At 40.8% G+C, this 16,433-nt stretch overlaps 28 non-coding genes across 28 annotated transcripts; all 28 read left to right on the forward strand.

Annotated features, from left to right (window-relative positions):
* Nucleotides 1-2,883: 2,883 nt before the first annotated feature.
* Nucleotides 2,884-2,954, forward strand: Trnag-ccc (transfer RNA glycine (anticodon CCC)). Its single transcript has one exon. It is a non-coding gene; the product is annotated as a tRNA-Gly (tRNA).
* A 1,988-nt stretch (nucleotides 2,955-4,942) lies between these two features.
* Nucleotides 4,943-5,013, forward strand: Trnag-ccc (transfer RNA glycine (anticodon CCC)). The gene has a single exon. It is a non-coding gene; the product is annotated as a tRNA-Gly (tRNA).
* A 290-nt stretch (nucleotides 5,014-5,303) lies between these two features.
* Nucleotides 5,304-5,374, forward strand: Trnag-ccc (transfer RNA glycine (anticodon CCC)). The gene has a single exon. It is a non-coding gene; the product is annotated as a tRNA-Gly (tRNA).
* Nucleotides 5,375-5,854: 480 nt separating this feature from the next.
* Nucleotides 5,855-5,925, forward strand: Trnag-ccc (transfer RNA glycine (anticodon CCC)). The gene has a single exon. It is a non-coding gene; the product is annotated as a tRNA-Gly (tRNA).
* Nucleotides 5,926-6,038: 113 nt separating this feature from the next.
* Trnag-ccc (transfer RNA glycine (anticodon CCC)) lies at nucleotides 6,039-6,109 on the forward strand. The gene has a single exon. It is a non-coding gene; the product is annotated as a tRNA-Gly (tRNA).
* Nucleotides 6,110-6,215: 106 nt separating this feature from the next.
* Trnag-ccc (transfer RNA glycine (anticodon CCC)) lies at nucleotides 6,216-6,286 on the forward strand. The gene has a single exon. It is a non-coding gene; the product is annotated as a tRNA-Gly (tRNA).
* Nucleotides 6,287-6,583: 297 nt separating this feature from the next.
* Trnag-ccc (transfer RNA glycine (anticodon CCC)) lies at nucleotides 6,584-6,654 on the forward strand. Its single transcript has one exon. It is a non-coding gene; the product is annotated as a tRNA-Gly (tRNA).
* A 113-nt stretch (nucleotides 6,655-6,767) lies between these two features.
* Trnag-ccc (transfer RNA glycine (anticodon CCC)) lies at nucleotides 6,768-6,838 on the forward strand. The gene has a single exon. It is a non-coding gene; the product is annotated as a tRNA-Gly (tRNA).
* A 113-nt stretch (nucleotides 6,839-6,951) lies between these two features.
* Trnag-ccc (transfer RNA glycine (anticodon CCC)) lies at nucleotides 6,952-7,022 on the forward strand. Its single transcript has one exon. It is a non-coding gene; the product is annotated as a tRNA-Gly (tRNA).
* A 297-nt stretch (nucleotides 7,023-7,319) lies between these two features.
* Nucleotides 7,320-7,390, forward strand: Trnag-ccc (transfer RNA glycine (anticodon CCC)). Its single transcript has one exon. It is a non-coding gene; the product is annotated as a tRNA-Gly (tRNA).
* Nucleotides 7,391-7,503: 113 nt separating this feature from the next.
* Nucleotides 7,504-7,574, forward strand: Trnag-ccc (transfer RNA glycine (anticodon CCC)). The gene has a single exon. It is a non-coding gene; the product is annotated as a tRNA-Gly (tRNA).
* Nucleotides 7,575-7,687: 113 nt separating this feature from the next.
* Nucleotides 7,688-7,758, forward strand: Trnag-ccc (transfer RNA glycine (anticodon CCC)). Its single transcript has one exon. It is a non-coding gene; the product is annotated as a tRNA-Gly (tRNA).
* A 443-nt stretch (nucleotides 7,759-8,201) lies between these two features.
* Trnag-ccc (transfer RNA glycine (anticodon CCC)) lies at nucleotides 8,202-8,272 on the forward strand. The gene has a single exon. It is a non-coding gene; the product is annotated as a tRNA-Gly (tRNA).
* A 290-nt stretch (nucleotides 8,273-8,562) lies between these two features.
* Trnag-ccc (transfer RNA glycine (anticodon CCC)) lies at nucleotides 8,563-8,633 on the forward strand. Its single transcript has one exon. It is a non-coding gene; the product is annotated as a tRNA-Gly (tRNA).
* Nucleotides 8,634-8,746: 113 nt separating this feature from the next.
* Nucleotides 8,747-8,817, forward strand: Trnag-ccc (transfer RNA glycine (anticodon CCC)). Its single transcript has one exon. It is a non-coding gene; the product is annotated as a tRNA-Gly (tRNA).
* Nucleotides 8,818-8,930: 113 nt separating this feature from the next.
* Nucleotides 8,931-9,001, forward strand: Trnaw-cca (transfer RNA tryptophan (anticodon CCA)). Its single transcript has one exon. It is a non-coding gene; the product is annotated as a tRNA-Trp (tRNA).
* Nucleotides 9,002-9,099: 98 nt separating this feature from the next.
* Trnag-ccc (transfer RNA glycine (anticodon CCC)) lies at nucleotides 9,100-9,170 on the forward strand. Its single transcript has one exon. It is a non-coding gene; the product is annotated as a tRNA-Gly (tRNA).
* Nucleotides 9,171-9,444: 274 nt separating this feature from the next.
* On the forward strand, nucleotides 9,445-9,515 carry Trnag-ccc (transfer RNA glycine (anticodon CCC)). Its single transcript has one exon. It is a non-coding gene; the product is annotated as a tRNA-Gly (tRNA).
* Nucleotides 9,516-9,621: 106 nt separating this feature from the next.
* On the forward strand, nucleotides 9,622-9,692 carry Trnag-ccc (transfer RNA glycine (anticodon CCC)). Its single transcript has one exon. It is a non-coding gene; the product is annotated as a tRNA-Gly (tRNA).
* A 2,690-nt stretch (nucleotides 9,693-12,382) lies between these two features.
* On the forward strand, nucleotides 12,383-12,453 carry Trnag-ccc (transfer RNA glycine (anticodon CCC)). The gene has a single exon. It is a non-coding gene; the product is annotated as a tRNA-Gly (tRNA).
* A 106-nt stretch (nucleotides 12,454-12,559) lies between these two features.
* On the forward strand, nucleotides 12,560-12,630 carry Trnad-auc (transfer RNA aspartic acid (anticodon AUC)). Its single transcript has one exon. It is a non-coding gene; the product is annotated as a tRNA-Asp (tRNA).
* A 290-nt stretch (nucleotides 12,631-12,920) lies between these two features.
* Nucleotides 12,921-12,991, forward strand: Trnag-ccc (transfer RNA glycine (anticodon CCC)). Its single transcript has one exon. It is a non-coding gene; the product is annotated as a tRNA-Gly (tRNA).
* Nucleotides 12,992-13,114: 123 nt separating this feature from the next.
* Trnag-ccc (transfer RNA glycine (anticodon CCC)) lies at nucleotides 13,115-13,185 on the forward strand. The gene has a single exon. It is a non-coding gene; the product is annotated as a tRNA-Gly (tRNA).
* Nucleotides 13,186-13,291: 106 nt separating this feature from the next.
* On the forward strand, nucleotides 13,292-13,362 carry Trnag-ccc (transfer RNA glycine (anticodon CCC)). The gene has a single exon. It is a non-coding gene; the product is annotated as a tRNA-Gly (tRNA).
* A 113-nt stretch (nucleotides 13,363-13,475) lies between these two features.
* Nucleotides 13,476-13,546, forward strand: Trnag-ccc (transfer RNA glycine (anticodon CCC)). Its single transcript has one exon. It is a non-coding gene; the product is annotated as a tRNA-Gly (tRNA).
* A 297-nt stretch (nucleotides 13,547-13,843) lies between these two features.
* Trnag-ccc (transfer RNA glycine (anticodon CCC)) lies at nucleotides 13,844-13,914 on the forward strand. Its single transcript has one exon. It is a non-coding gene; the product is annotated as a tRNA-Gly (tRNA).
* A 113-nt stretch (nucleotides 13,915-14,027) lies between these two features.
* On the forward strand, nucleotides 14,028-14,098 carry Trnag-ccc (transfer RNA glycine (anticodon CCC)). The gene has a single exon. It is a non-coding gene; the product is annotated as a tRNA-Gly (tRNA).
* Nucleotides 14,099-14,388: 290 nt separating this feature from the next.
* Nucleotides 14,389-14,459, forward strand: Trnag-ccc (transfer RNA glycine (anticodon CCC)). The gene has a single exon. It is a non-coding gene; the product is annotated as a tRNA-Gly (tRNA).
* Nucleotides 14,460-16,433: the final 1,974 nt, after the last annotated feature.

Raw genomic sequence — 16,433 nt, forward strand, 5'->3', positions numbered from 1 at the left:
AATACAAAGAAAAATGTTACAATATATTAAAAGTACAAGAATCCTTCGGTCCCTTGAAGGATCCTCTTCTTTTGCTCCACGCAGCCACAGGATGTGACTCCGACTCCACGTCAGCTATATTCAGAAAGGGTAAATTTGAGCTTTCAAGTTGCTGAAGGAAAATCTCAAACTGCTTTCTCTGATCTCACATATCAGTAATTTTCAGCCTGGTCCATCCAGAAAAGGTCACCCAGATTGTAGAAGTGTTGCTGAAACATCTTTTTGATGGGAGTAACACTTAATTCTCTAGACATCTTACGATGAAACTGCTATAATAATTAAGTAGCCAAAACTTCTTCTTCAAAATTTAAAGCTTGGCAACTCTTCCACCCACAAGTGCAGTTGCTTCACAGCATCCATTTTGTGTTTATCCAATAGTACAACAGTGGCTTAAGAAAAACAAGAATCCAATTAAAGTTGGCTGTGTTATGAAAGGAGGTGGATTGTTCACAATGCTTTGTCACTTCCCGAAGCTTCCGGAGGAATTCCGCATTTAATGTTTTGTGACTACAAATTAACAGTAATTATGTGAGAGTGTGATCTAGATGCCAATGAAAACGCAGACCTTTAACGTTCCAAGTTTTGCATGCATTGTTATTTGAAACATGTAAAAATTCAACTTCTGTGCACAATTTCGAAGATGAGGATGATGATATTGAAAGTTGATGCTTTTTTTTCTGTAGATTTTTACTGATATTATTATCTTCTTTTTATATATTTTACATGCTTTTCAAAAAGATATTATGTGTCAATTTTTAAAGTACTAAATAAATGATATTCTGCAATTTTTTTGAAAATTCATTATAAGGTCACTTTTTTTCTCTTATCATATTCTCAATCCAAAGCTAGAAATAGCAAGATTTCTTTCAGAAATGGAATAAAAGCTACTTGATTATTCAATAAATGGAATATATCAATCATTTTGCAGTTCATATTTTAAAAAGAATACAATAAAAAAAATTTTATTTTAGTAACTTTTTCGTCCTGCTGCATATTAAGTAGAAAATAGAAATTTTAGTTTTTGATATCAAAACAATTGTTTAAAATTTTTTATTGGTGATTTTAGAGTATATATCGAAACAGTATTACTTTTAGAGCATACAGGTTTTTTTTAGAACTGAAAAATCTTTATTTTTGACCGAGTTATAAGGAAAACAAAAACTACTAGGCGGTCATCTTTGATCCGCCATTTTGGATGGAAGCTCACATGGGATCTTAGGGGACTTTTTAGGATTTACTCTACATGCTATGATTAACTAATTCTAAAAATAGTTCAGAATTATAAATTTGTGGTGCGAAAAATCCTAAATTTACTGGGCTATATCTGTAGGAATGGAAATCAAGATGCAGTGGGTAGGTAAAACTTTTATTAGGAAAATGCCTTTTGCTTTCAATCATGTATTCGAGAAAGTAAAAATTAGCATTTTTCATTAATTTATCTTCAAATTTTGAAAATTAATCAGTGTTTAATATGGATATTATTAACAATTTTCAGTGAATGCACATTTCTACAGCAAATATATCTGCACAGCATCAAATGTATCGGCGCACGCCGTGCACGCTTGCGTCTATATTATCTAGCTACGACCAAAACAAAGTAACTGCAATTGAGTTTTTTTTTTTTTCCACTGTTTCGAAGAAAATTTCAAAAATGAATGTTTCTCTACGATTTGGGGGAAATGTGAAGACTTGGTTTTATTGTTTTTAAACTAAAATTTCTAAATTTTAAATAATAAGAGGTATTTATGTCTTCTATTTTAACGAAAAAGATTTAATAAAACTGAGACACTCTATTTTTCCTAACTTCAAGTTAACAAGATGTAGTGTTCAGCCCACGAATTGAGCATTTTATTAATTTTAATTTACGATTGAGGATATATAATGATTTCGGGCAATTTTAATCTTTTTCGTCGCATCGGTGGTTAAAATGGCAGAATGCTCGCCTTCCCAGTGGGAGATCCAGGTTTTATTTTCGTCCGATGAAGCTTTTGGGTGGGGTTGTATCAAATATTGCTCCTTCGGATGTCATGCTGTTCATTCACTTTTTTCCGAACGCTGTATTTTTAGAGCAGGGCATTTAGTAAAACTAGGAGAAGGGGGAAACGGAAAACCGTAATGAACATGGATAACAAACTAAAGAAAAATAAAACATTATACAAAAGAAAACGGCATGCGCAATGAGAAAACGGGAATGTCTGTAATTTTTTTTTTTTTTTTTTTTGGTTTAGTAAGGACAAAGCAGAAGATTGACCTGATGACACAAAAAATAAAACTTACACTACCCTATAGGAAACCAATTTCACCGTATTTAACGGTTGACACACTCACCATAATTTAAGAATTTTTTCGTATTGAAAAAAGAAAATCCTTTTTCTGCGTTTATCATTGTTCAGACAGAAACTAAAAATTGATTTTAATATTTGCTTATGAAAGTGAAAAGAACTTTAAAAACCATACAAGTGTCACTTGAACTTTCTTTATCTTCCCGGTATTTGTTTATAAGTAGCACTAGGAACTGACTTGGATCCTCTAAAAATTACTTTCTTGTATGCAAGCCTTGAATTTAACTATACGAAGCAGTATCCGTCTGTCAGAAACCTTAGATTCAATGAGAAAATTTTAATAGCCTTTGATGACTTTTTAAATTAAATCCAAAATTCAATGGTTAAGTGTTCACCTCCCAAGAAAAGGCTCTACTCGTCATCCTCATTTTTCCCAGCACTATTTTTGAACAAAGGCATTATTTGGCCATTAAGCTATTATATTGGAAACAGCCAGTCATTTAAGTTTTAAGCTTAAATGACTGGACTATAAGAACAAAGCCTTTAACAAACCGCTGACGTCGCATCGGTGGTTCAGCGGCAGAATGCTCGCCTCCCAAGCGGGCGACCCGGGTTCGATTCAAGGCCGATGCAGATTAGGTGGTGCTTTATCAGATGATGCTCATTTTGATGCCCTATGCTCTTCGTTCTCATTTCTTCTGAACACGAATCTTTAATAGTCCAGTCATTATAGTAAATTCACCTCGGAATTCGAGATACCCAGCTGTAAGTCTGTAAATACTTGTATATTGACACCCTAAAAGTTGCCTCAAAACCTACATATGGTAGGGTGTACGCAACTGTTAAATTTCAAGGTCAAAGGTCACAAAAATCGGTTTTTTGCGCTTTTTTTTTTGTAAATATCTCATTTCCTATGGGTTTTTTACTGTTTGTATTTATTATCAATATTGTAGAATACAAAATTCTCTACAAATTTTGTATAAAAAATTTTTTTATACGGTAAATCGTTTTCGAGATAGAGGGCGGAGAGCGCGCGGTCACAGGATCACTTCAGGTCAACCGGTGCCTCTGATCGAAAAAGCGGCATATATAGTTGATGAACTACCGATAAATCAATGATTATAAATATTTGTCAATTTTTATTAACTATTATATTATATTTTATCATTTTTTCCTAACCTATCCACTTTTTATTCAGTATTAATTTACTTTACAACACTTACCTGCCCGTGTAATTGCAGAATTGTTAATGAAAATATAGGAATTATATTTGAATTTCAACCTAATTAATATTAATAACTTCTTACATGATGAAAAAAAAGCAAATAAATTATGAATTATTCTTTTTATTAAAAAATATCATTTAATACATTTATTTTTGTTAAAAGTAAAAAAATGGAATAAAGGGTACAAAAGATACAATTTATAATTTTGATCATCTTCTTCCTCTTCTTCGTCGTCTTCCGGCTGCTGGTAAATTTCAAACTGGTCTTCATTATCGTCTTCAACGACATTTGTCTCAAGTTCTTCCATGATTTCGGGGTCAAAGGTTCCATCTTCGTTATTGTTGCTCTGATATGGTAGAGCATTGAGACAAGCTTGCCCATTACATTGGCCACACGCTAAAGAGTATTGCAAGTCCGCTTTCCTGCATCCGCATCGCGAATCACAACCACTCTTGCAGTTGCAGAAAACCCTAGTTTTATAAGGTTTTATTTTTATTTAGCAAATCTTCTGAAGCAGGTGGTAAAATTGTCATGATAGGCTCCAGAAAATCGTTTCGCATTGCCTTAGCCCCATACCTGGGGTTCCAAATCATGCCCTGACCAAGTTTAAACTTGATAATATACACGTTTGAAATGTTGATGAGAAGCTGCACTTGTTGGTCGAATATATGAAAGCTGCAAAAGTTTATTAAGTTTTGTAGACTTGACGTAATGCATCTAACGAAGATGATCGAGACTTTTCACAGATTTCGGAGCATTATAGACTGCCAGTAAAGTTTTTGTTCCACTCTCTAATAATCTCTGGGCCGAAATATTTTCTTCCTCAAATGCTGCAGCTAGTTCATCCAAATTTGTCAGTTTCTCAAAATCTTTTAAAAATGAATTTTTTCCCTTTTTAAAAAGCATACAATAGATAATAAAAATTGACAAATATTTATAATCATTGATTTATCGATAGTTCATCAACCATATATGGCGCGTTTTCGACCAGAGGCACCGGTTGTCCTGAAGTGATCCTGTGACCGCGCTCTCTCCGCCCTCTATCTCGAAAACGATTTACCGTATAAAAAAAATTTTTAAACAAAATTTGTAGAGAATTTTGTATTTTACAATATTGATAATAAATACAAACAGCAAAAAACCCATAGGAAATGAGATATTTACAAAAAAAAAAAAAAAAAAAAGCGCAAAAAACCGATTTTTGTGGCCTTTGACCTTGAAATTTAACAGTTGCGTACACCCTACCATATGTAGGTTTTGAGGCAACTTTTAGGGTGTCAATATACAAGTATTTACAGACTTACAGCTGGGTTTCTCGAATTCCGAGATTCTTACCTAATTTAAGCTTAAATGACTGGACTATAAGAACAAAGCCTTTAACAAAGCGCTGACGTCGCATCGGTGGTTCAGTGGCAGAATGCTCGCCTCCCAAGCAGGCGACCCGGGTTCGATTCCCGGCCGATGCAGATCAGGTGGTGCTTTATCAGATGATGTTCATTTTGATGCTCTTCGTTCTCATTTCTTCCGAACACGATTTTTTAAGAACAAAGCCTTTAACAAACCGCTGACGTCGCATCGGTGGTTCAGTGGCAGAATGCTCGCCTCCCAAGCGGGCGACCCGGGTTCGATTTTTGGCCGATGCAGATAAGGTGGTGCTTTATCGGGTGCTGCTCATTTTGATGTCCTATGCTCTTCGTTCTCATTTCTTCTGAACACGATTCTTCAAGAACAAAGCCTTTAATAAACCGCTGACGTCGCATCGGTGGTTCAGTGGCAGAATGCTCGCCTCCCAAGCGTGCGACCCGGGTTTGATTCCCGGCCGATGCAGATTAGGTGGTGCATTATCAGATGATGCTCATTTTGATGCCCTATGCTCTTCGTTCTCATTTCTTCTGAACACGATTCTTCAAGAACAAAGCCTTTAATAAACCGCTGACGTCGCAATGGTGGTTCAGTGGCAGAATGCTCGCCTCCCAAGCGGGCGACCCGGGTTCGATTTTTGGCCGATGCAGATAAGGTGGTGCTTTATCGGGTAGTGCTCATTTTGATGTCCTATTCTCGCTGTTCTCATTTCTTCTGAACACGATTCTTTAAGACCAAGCCTTTAACAAGCCGCTGACGTCGCATCGGTGGTTCAGTGGCAGAATACTCCCCTCCCAAGCGTGCGTCCCGGGTTCAATTCCGGGCCAATTCAGTTTAGGTGGTGCTTTACCAGATGCTGCTCATTTTGATGCCCTATGCTCTTCGTTCTCATTTCTTCCGAAGAAGATTCTTTAAGAACAAAGTCTTTAATAAACCGTTGTTGTCGCATCGGTGGTTCAGTGGCAGAATGCTCGCCTCCCAAGCGGGCGACCCGGGTTCGATTCCCGGCCGATGCAGATTAGGTGGTGCTTTATCTGATGATGCTCATTTTGATACCCTATGCTCTTCGTTCTCATTTCTTCTGAACCCGATTCTTTAAGAACAAAGTCTTCAATAAACCGCTGACGTCGCATCGGTGGTTCAGTGGCAGAATGCTCGCCTCCCAATCGGGCGACCCGGGTTCGATTCCCCGTCGATGCAGATTAGGTGGTGCGTTATCAGATGATGCTCATTTTGATGCTCTTCGTTCTCATTTCTTCTGAACACGATTCTTTAAGAACAAAGCCTTTAATAAACCTCTGTCGTCGCATCTGTGGTTTAGTGGCATAATGCTCGCCTCCCAAGCGTGCGACCCGGGTTCGATTCCCGGCCGATGCAGATTAGGTGATGCTTTATCAGATGATGCTCATTTTGATGCCCAATGCTCTTCGTTCTCATTTCTTTTGAACACGATTCTTTAAGAACAAAGCCTTTAACAAACCGCTGACGTCACATCGGTGGTTCAGAGGCAGAATGCTCACCTCCCAAGCGTGCGACCCGGGTTCGATTCCCGGCCGATGCAGATTAGGTTATGCTTTATCAGATGATGCTCATTTTGATGCCCAATGCTCTTCGTTCTCATTTCTTTTGAACACGATTCTTTAAGAACAAAGCCTTTAATTAACCGCTGATGTCGCATCGGTGGTTCAGTGGCAGAATCCTCGCCACCCAAGCGTGCGACCCGGGTTCGATTCCCGGCCGATGCAGATTAGGTTATGCTTTATCAGATGATGCTCATTTTGGTGCCCAATGCTCTTCGTTCAAATTTCTTCTGAACACGATTCTTTAAGAACAAAGCCTTTAACAAACCGCTGACGTCACATCGGTGGTTCAGTGGCAGAATGCTCACCTCCCAAGCGTGCGACCCGGGTTCGATTCCCGGCCGATGCAGATTAGGTGATGCTTTATCAGATGATGCTCATTTTGATGCCCTATGCTCTTCGTTCTCATTTCTTCTGAACACGATTCTTTAAGAACAAAGCCTTTAATAAACCGCTGACGTCGCATCGGTGGTTCAGTGGCAGAATGCTCGCCTCCCAAGCGTGTGACCCGGGTTCGATTCCCGGCCGATGCAGATTAGGTGATGCTTTATCAGATGATGCTCATTTTGATGCCCAATGCTCTTCGTTCTCATTTCTTCTGAACACGATTCTTTAAGAACAAAGCCTTTAACAAACCGCTGACGTCACATCGGTGGTTCAGAGGCAGAATGCTCACCTCCCAAGCGTGCGACCCGGGTTCGATTCCCGGCCGATGCAGATTAGGTGATGCTTTATCAGATGATGCTCATTTTGATGCCCTATGCTCTTCGTTCTCATTTCTTCTGAACACGATTCTTTAAGAACAAAGCCTTTAATAAACCGCTGACGTCGCTTCGGTGGTTCAGTGGCAGAATGCTCGCCTCCCAAGCGTGCGACCCGGGTTCGATTCCCGGCCGATGCAGATTGGGTTGTGCTTTATCAGATGATGCTCTTTTTGCTGCCCTATGCTCTTCGTTCTCATTTCTTCTGAGCACGATTCTTCAAGAACAAAGCCTTTAACAAACCGCTGACGTCACATCGGTGGTTCAGTGGCAGAATTCTCGCCTCCCTAGCGTGCGACCCGGGTTCGATTCCCGGCCGATGCAGATTAGGTGGTGCGTTATCAGATGATGCTCATTTTGATGCCCTATGCTCTTCGTTCTCATTTCTTCTGAACACGATTCTTCAAGAACAAAGCCTTTAATAAACCGCTGACGTCGCATCGGTGTTTCAGTGGCAGAATGCTCGCCTCCCAAGCGTGCGACCCGGGTTCGATTCCCGGCCGATGCAGATTAGGTGGTGCTTTATCGGGTGCTGCTCATTTTGATTTCCTATTCTCGCTGTTCTCATTTCTTTAAGAACAAAGTCTTTAACAAACCGCTGACGTCGCATCGGTGGTTCAGCGGCAGAATGCTCGCCTCCCAAGCGGGCGACCCGGGTTCGATTACCGGCAGATGCAGGTTAGGTGGTGTTTTATCAGATGCTGCTAATTTTGATGTTCTTCGTTCTCATTTCTTCCGAACACGATTATTTAAGAACAAAGCCTTTAACAAACCGCTGACGTCGCATCGGTGGTTCAGTGGCAGAATGCTCCCCTCCCACGCGGCCGACCCGGGTTCGATTCTCGGCCGATGCTGATTAGTGGTTTTTTATCGGGTGCTGCTCATTTTGATGTCCTATTCTCGCTGTTCTCATTTCTTTAAGAACAAAGCCTTTAATAAACCGCTGACGTCGCATCGGTGGTTCAGTGGCAGAATGCTCGCCTCCCAAGCGGGCGACCCGGGTTCGATTCCCGGCAGATGCAGATTCGGTGGTGCTTTATCAGATGCTGCTAATTTTGATGCTCTTCGTTCTCATTTCTTCTGAACACGATTCTTTAAGAACAAAGCCTTTAACAAACCGCTGACGTCACATCGGTGGTTCAGAGGCAGAATGCTCACCTCCCAAGCGTGCGACCCGGGTTCGATTCCCGGCCGATGCAGATTAGGTTATGCTTTATCAGATGATGCTCATTTTGATGCCCAATGCTCTTCGTTCTCATTTCTTTTGAACACGATTCTTTAAGAACAAAGCCATTAATAAACCGCTGACGTCGCATCGGTGGTTCAGTGGCAGAATGCTCGCCTCCCAAGCGTGCGACCCGGGTTCGATTCCCGGCCGATGCAGATTAGGTTATGCTTTATCAGATGATGCTCATTTTGATGCCCAATGCTCTTCGTTCAAATTTCTTCTGAACACGATTCTTTAAGAACAAAGCCTTTAACAAACCGCTGACGTCACATCGGTGGTTCAGTGGCAGAATGCTCACCTCCCAAGCGTGCGACCCGGGTTCGATTCCCGGCCGATGCAGATTAGGTGATGCTTTATCAGATGATGCTCATTTTGATGCCCTATGCTCTTCGTTCTCATTTCTTCTGAACACGATTCTTTAAGAACAAAGCCTTTAATAAACCGCTGACGTCGCTTCGGTGGTTCAGTGGCAGAATGCTCGCCTCCAAAGCGTGCGACCCGGGTTCGATTCCCGGCCGATGCAGATTAGGTGGTGCTTTATCAGATGATGCTCATTTTGATGTCCTATTCTCGCTGTTCTCATTTCTTTAAGAACAAAGCCTTTAACAAACCGCTGACGTCGCATCGGTGGTTCAGCGGCAGAATGCTCGCCTCCCAAGCTGGCGACCCGGGTTCGATTCCCGGCCGATGCAGATTAGGTGGTGCTTTATCAGATGCTGCTAATTTTGATGCTCTTCGTTCTCATTTCTTCCGAACACGATTCTTTAAGAACAAAGCCTTTAACAAACCGCTGACGTCGCATCGGTGGTTCAGTGGCAGAATGCTCCCCTCCCACGCGGCCGACCCGGGTTCGATTCTCGGCCGATGCTGATTAGTGGTGCTTTATCGGGTGCTGCTCATTTTGATGTCCTATTCTCGCTGTTCTCATTTCTTTAAGAACAAAGCCTTTAATAAACCGCTGACGTCGCATCGGTGGTTCAGTGGCAGAATGCTCGCCTCCCAAGCGTGCGACCCGGGTTCGATTCCCGGCCGATGTAGATTAGGTGGTGCTTTATCAGATTATGTTCATTTTGATGCTCTTCGTTCTCATTTCTTCCGAACACGATTCTTTAAGAACAAAGTCTTTAACAAACCGCTGACGTCGCATTGGTGGTTCAGTGGCAGAATGCTCGCCTCCCAAGCGGGCGACCCGGGTTCGATTCCCGGCAGATGCAGATTCGGTGGTGCTTTATCAGATGCTGCTAAATTTGATGCTCTTCGTTCTCATTTCTTCTGAACACGATTCGTTAAGAACAAAGCCTTTAATAAACCGTTGTCGTCGCGTCTGTGGTTTAGTGGCAGAATGCTCGCCGCGCGAGCGGGCGACCCGGGTTCAATTCCGGGCCAATTCAGTTTAGGTGGTGCTTTATCAGATGCTGCTCATTTTGATGCCCTGTACTCTTCGTTCTCATTTCTTCCGAACACGATTCTTTAAGAACAAAGCCTTTAATAAACCACTGACGTCGCATTGTAGGTTCTGTGGCAGAATGCTCGACTCCCAAGCGGGCGAACCGGGTTCGATTCCCGGCCGATGCAGATTAGGTGGTGCATTATCAGATGATGCCCTATGCTCTTCGTTCTCATTTCTTCTGAACACGATGCTTCAAGAACAAAGCCTTTAATAAACCGCTGACGTCGCATCGGTGGTTCAGTGGCAGAATGCTCGCCTCCCAATCGGGCGACCCGGGTTCGATTCCCCGTAGATGCAGATTAGGTGGTGCTTTATCAGATGATGCTCATTTTAATGCCCTATGCTCTTCGTTCTCATTTCTTCTGAACACGATTCTTCAAGAACAAAGCCTTTAATAAACCGCTGACGTCGCATCGGTGGTTCAGTGGCAGAATGCTCGCCTCCCAATCGGGCGACCCGGGGTCGATTCCCCGTCGATGCAGATTAGGTGGTGCTTTATCAGATGATGCTCATTTTGATGCCCTATGCTCTTCGTTCTCATTTTTTCTGAACACGATTCTTTAATAGTCCAGTCATTATAGTAAATTCACCTCGGATTTCGAGATACCCAGCTGTAAGTCTGTAAATACTTGTATATTGACACCCTAAAAGTTGTCTTAAAACCTACATATGGTAGGGTGTACACAACTATTAAATTTCAAGGTCAAAGTTCACAAAAATCGGTTTTTTGCCCTTTTTTTGTAAATATCTCATTTCCTATGGGTTTTTTGCTATTTGTATTTATTATCAATATTGTAGAATACAATATTCTCTACAAATTTTGTTCAAAAAAAATTTTTATACGGTGAACCGTTTTCGAGATAGAGGGCGAAGAGCGCGCAGTCACAGGATCACTTCAGATCAACCGGTGCCTCTGGTCGAAAACGCGCCATATATAGTTGATGAACTACCGATAAATCAATGATTATAAATATTTGTCAATTTTCATTAACTATTATATTATATTTTATTATTTTTTCGTCACCTATTCACTTTTTATTCAGTATTAATTTACTTTACAACACTTACCTGCCCGTGTAATTGCAGAATTGTTAATGAAAATATAGGAATTATATATGAATTTCAACCTAATTAATATTAATAACTTCTTACATGATGAAAAAAAAGCAAATAAATTATGAATTATTCTTTTTATTAAAAAATATCATTTAATACATTTATTTTTGTTAAAAGTAAAAAAATGGAATAAAGGGTACAAAAGATACAATTTATAATTTTAATCATCTTCTTCCTCTTCTTCGTCGTCTTCCGGCTGCTGGTAAATTTCAAACTGGTCTTCATTATCGTCTTCAACGACATTTGTCTCAATTTCTTCCATGATTTCGGGGTCAAAGGTTCCATCTTCGTTATTGTTGCTCTGATATGGTAGAGCATTGAGACAAGCTTGCCCATTACATTGGCCACACGCTAAAGAGTATTGCAAGTCCGCTTTCCTGCATCCGCATCGCGAATCACAACCACTCTTGCAGTTGCAGAAAACCCTAGTTTTATAAGGTTTTATTTTTATTTAGCAAATCTTCTGGAGCAGGTGGTAAAATTGTCATGATAGGCTCCAGAAAATCGTTTCGCATTGCCCTAGCCCCATACCTGGATTTCCAAATCATGCCCTGACCAAGTTTAAACTTGATAATATACACGTTTGAAATGTTGATGAGAAGCTGCACTTGTTGGTCGAATATATGAAAGCTGCAAAAGTTTATTAAGTTTTGTAGACTTGACGTAATGCATCTAACGAAGATGATCGAGACTTTTCACAGATTTCGGAGCATTATAGACTGCCAATAAAGTTTTTGTTCCACTCTCTAATAATCTCTGGGCCGAAATATTTTCTTCCTCAAATGCTGGCCCTAGTTCATCCAAATTTGTCAGTTTCTCAAAAGCTTTTAAAAATGAACTTTTTCCCTTTTTAAAAAGCATACAATAGATAATAAAAATTGACAAATATTTATAATCATTGATTTATCGATAGTTCATCAACCATATATGGCGCGTTTTCGACCAGAGGCACCGGTTGTCCTGAAGTGATCCTGTGACCGCGCTCTCTCCGCCCTCTATCTCGAAAACGATTTACCGTATAAAAAAATTTTTTAAACAAAATTTGTAGAGAATTTTGTATTCTACAATATTGATAATAAATACAAACTGCAAAAAACCCATAGGAAATGAGATATTTACAAAAAAAAGCGCGAAAAACCGATTTTTGTGACCTTTGACCTTGAAATTTAACAGTTGCGTACACCCTACCATATGTAGGTTTTGAGGCAACTTTTAGGGTGTCAATATACAAGTATTTACAGACTTACAGCTGGGTTTCTCGAATTCCGAGATTCTTACCTAATTTAAGCTTAAATGACTGGACTATAAGAACAAAGCCTTTAACAAAGCGCTGACGTCGCATCGGTGGTTCAGTGGCAGAATGCTCGCCTCCCAAGCGGGCGACCCGGGTTCGATTCCCGGCCGATGCAGATCAGGTGGTGCTTTATCAGATGATGTTCATTTTGATGCTCTTCGTTCTCATTTCTTCCGAACACGATTCTTTAAGAACAAAGCCTTTAACAAACCGCTGACGTCGCATCGGTGGTTCAGTGGCAGAATGCTCGCCTATCACGCGGGCGACCCGGGTTCGATTCCCGGCCGATGCAGATTAGGTGATGCTTTATCTGATGATGCTCATTTTGATACCCTATGCTCTTCGTTCTCATTTCTTCTGAACACGATTCTTTAAGAACAAAGTCTTCAATAAACCGCTGACGTCGCATCGGTGGTTGAGTGGCAGAATGCTCGCCTCCCAATCGGGCGACCCAGGTTCGATTCCCCGTCGATGCAGATTAGGTGGTGCTTTATCAGATGATGCTCATTTTGATGCTCTTCGTTCTCATTTCTTCCGAACACGATTCTTTAAGAACAAAGCCTTTAACAAACCGCTGACGTCGCATCGGTGGTTCAGTGGCAGAATGCTCGCCTCCCAAGCGGGCGACCCGGCTTCGATTCCCGGCCGATGCAGATTAGCGGCCGATGCAGATTAGGTGGTGCTTTATCCGATGATGCTCATTTTGATGCTCTTCGTTCTCATTTCTTCCGAACACGATTCTTTAAGAACAAAGCCTTTAATAAACCGCTGACGTCGCATTGGTGGTTCAGCGGCAGAATGCTCGCCTCCCAAGCGGGCGACCCGGGTTTGATTCCCGGCCGATGCAGATTAGGTGGTGCTTTATCAGATGCTGCTAATTTTGATGCTCTTCGTTCTCATTTCTTCTGAACACGATTCCTTAAGAACAATGCTTTTAACAAACCGCTGACGTCACATCGGTGGTTCAGTGGCAGAATGCTCACCTCCCAAGCGTGCGACCCGGGTTCGATTCCCGGCCGATGCCGATTAGGTTATGCTTTATCAGATGATGCTCGTTTTGACGCCCAATGCTCTTCGTTCTCATATCTTTTGAACACGATTCTTTAAGAACAAAGCCTTTAATAAACCCCTGACGTCGCATCGGTGTTTCAGTGGCAGAATGCTCGCCTCCCAAGCGTGCGACCCGGGTTCGATTCCCGGCCGATGCAGATTAGGTTATGCTTTAAAAGATGATGCTCATTTTGATGCCCAATGCTCTTCGTTCAAATTTCTTCTGAACACGATTCTTTAAGAACAAAGCCTTTAACAAACCGCTGACGTCACATCGGTGGTTCAGTGGCAGAATGCTCGCCTCCCAAGAGTGCGACCCGGGTTCGATTCTCGGCCGATGCAGATTAGGTGGTGCTTTATCAGATGATGCTCATTTTGCTGCCCTATGCTCTTCGTTCTCATTTCTTCTGAGCACGATTCTTCAAGAACAAAACCTTTAACAAACCACTGACGTCACATCGGTGGTTCAGTGGAAGAATTCTCGCCTCCCAAGCGTGCGACCCGGGTTCGATTCCCGGCCGATGCAGATTAGGTGGTGCGTTATCAGATGATGCTAGTTTTGATGCCCTATGCTCTTCGTTCTCATTTCTTTTGAACACGATTCTTCAAGAACAAAGCCTTTAATAAACCGCTGACGTCGCATCGGTGGTTCAGTGGCAGAAGTCTCGCCTCCCAAGCGTGCGACCCGGGTTCGATTCCCGGCCGATGCAGATTCGGTGGTGCATTATCAGATGATGCTCATTTTGATGCCCAATGCTCTTCGTTCTCATTTCTTCTGAACACGATTCTTTAAGAACAAAGCCTTTAATAAACCGCTGACGTCGCATTGTACGTTCAGTGGCAGAATGCTCGCCTCCCAAGCGGGCGACCCGGGTTCGATTCCCGGCCGATGCAGATTAGGTGGTGCATTATCAGATGATGCTCATTTTGATGCTCTTCGTTCTCATTTCTTCCGAACACGATTCTTTAAGAACAAAGCCTTTAATAAACCGCTGACGTCGCATCGGTGGTTCAGTGGCAGAATGCACGCCTCCCAAGCGTGCGACCCGGGTTCGATTCCCGGCCGATGCAGATTCGGTGGTGCATTATCAGATGATGCTCATTTTGATGCCCTATGCTCTTCGTTCTCATTTCTTCTGAACACGATTCTTTAATAGTCCAGTCATTATGGTAAATTCACCTCGGAATTCGAGATACCCAGCTGTAAGTCTGTAAATACTTGTATATTGACACCCTAAAAGTTGTCTTAAAACCTACATATGGTAGGGTGTACACAACTATTAAATTTCAAGGTAAAAGTTCACAAAAATCGCTTTTTTGCCCTTTTTTTTGTAAATATCTCATTTCCTATGGGTTTTTTGCTGTTTGTATTTATTATCAATATTGTAGACTACAAAATTCTCTTAAAATTTTGTTTAAAAAATTTTTTTATACGGTAAATCGTTTTCGAGATAGAGGGCGGAGAGAGCGCGGTCACAGGATAACTTCAGGACAACCGGTGCCTCTGGTCGAAAACGCGCCATATATGGTTGATGAACTATCGATAAATCAATGATTATAAATATTTGTCAATTTTCATTAACTATTATATTATATTTTATTATTTTTTCCTCACCTATTCACTTTTTATTCAGTATTAATTTACTTTACAACACTTACCTGCCCGTGTAATTGCAGAATTGTTAATGAAAATATAGGAATTATATTTTAATTTCAACCTAATTAATATTAATAACTTCTTACATGATGAAAAAAAAGCAAATAAATTATGAATTATTCTTTTTATTAAAAAATATCATTTAATACATTTATTTTTGTTAAAAGTAAAAAAATGGAATAAAGGGTACAAAAGATACAATTTATAATTTTAATCATCTTCTTCCTCTTCTTCGTCGTCTTCCGGCTGCTGGTAAATTTCAAACTGGTCTTCATTATCGTCTTCAACGACATTTGTCTCAATTTCTTCCATGATTTCGGGGTCAAAGGTTCCATCTTCGTTATTGTTGCTCTGATATGGTAGAGCATTGAGACAAGCTTGCCCATTACATTGGCCACACGCTAAAGAGTATTGCAAGTCCGATTTCCTGCATCCGCATCGCGAATCACAACCACTCTTGCAGTTGCAGAAAACCCTAGTTTTATAAGGTTTTATTTTTATTTAGCAAATCTTCTGGAGCAGGTGGTAAAATTGTCATGATAGGCTCCAGAAAATCGTTTCGCATTGCCCTAGCCCCATACCTGGATTTCCAACTCATGCCCTGACCAAGTTTAAACTTGATAATATACACGTTTGAAATGTTGATGAGAAGCTGCACTTGTTGGTCGAATATATGAAAGCTGCAAAAGTTTATTAAGTTTTGTAGACTTGACGTAATGCATCTAACGAAGATGATCGAGACTTTTCACAGATTTCGGAGCATTATAGACTGCCAATAAAGTTTTTGTTCCACTCTCTAATAATCTCTGGGCCGAAATATTTTCTTCCTCAAATGCTGCAGCTAGTTCATCCAAATTTGTCAGTTTCTCAAAATCTTTTAAAAATGAATTTTTTCCCTTTTTAAAAAGCATACAATAGATAATAAAAATTGACAAATATTTATAATCATTGATTTATCGATAGTTCATCAACCATATATGGCGCGTTTTCGACCAGAGGCACCGGTTGTCCTGAAGTGATCCTGTGACCGCGCTCTCTCCGCCCTCTATCTCGAAAACGATTTACCGTATAAAAAAATTTTTTGAACAAAATTTGTAGAGAATTTTGTATTCTACAATATTGATAATAAATACAAACTGCAAAAAACCCATAGGAAATGAGATATTTACAAAAAAAAGCGCAAAAAACCGATTTTTGTGACCTTTGACCTTGAAATTTAACAGTTGCGTACACCCTACCATATGTAGGTTTTGAGGCAACTTTTAGGGTGTCAATATACAAGTATTTACAGACTTACAGCTGGGTTTCTCGAATTCCGAGATTCTTACCTAATTTAAGCTTAAATGACTGGACTATAAGAACAAAGCCTTTAACAAAGCGCTGACGTC

The sequence above is a fragment of the Uloborus diversus genome, chromosome 8, assembly GCF_026930045.1.
Source record: "Uloborus diversus isolate 005 chromosome 8, Udiv.v.3.1, whole genome shotgun sequence".
Lineage (NCBI taxonomy): Eukaryota > Metazoa > Arthropoda > Arachnida > Araneae > Uloboridae > Uloborus > Uloborus diversus.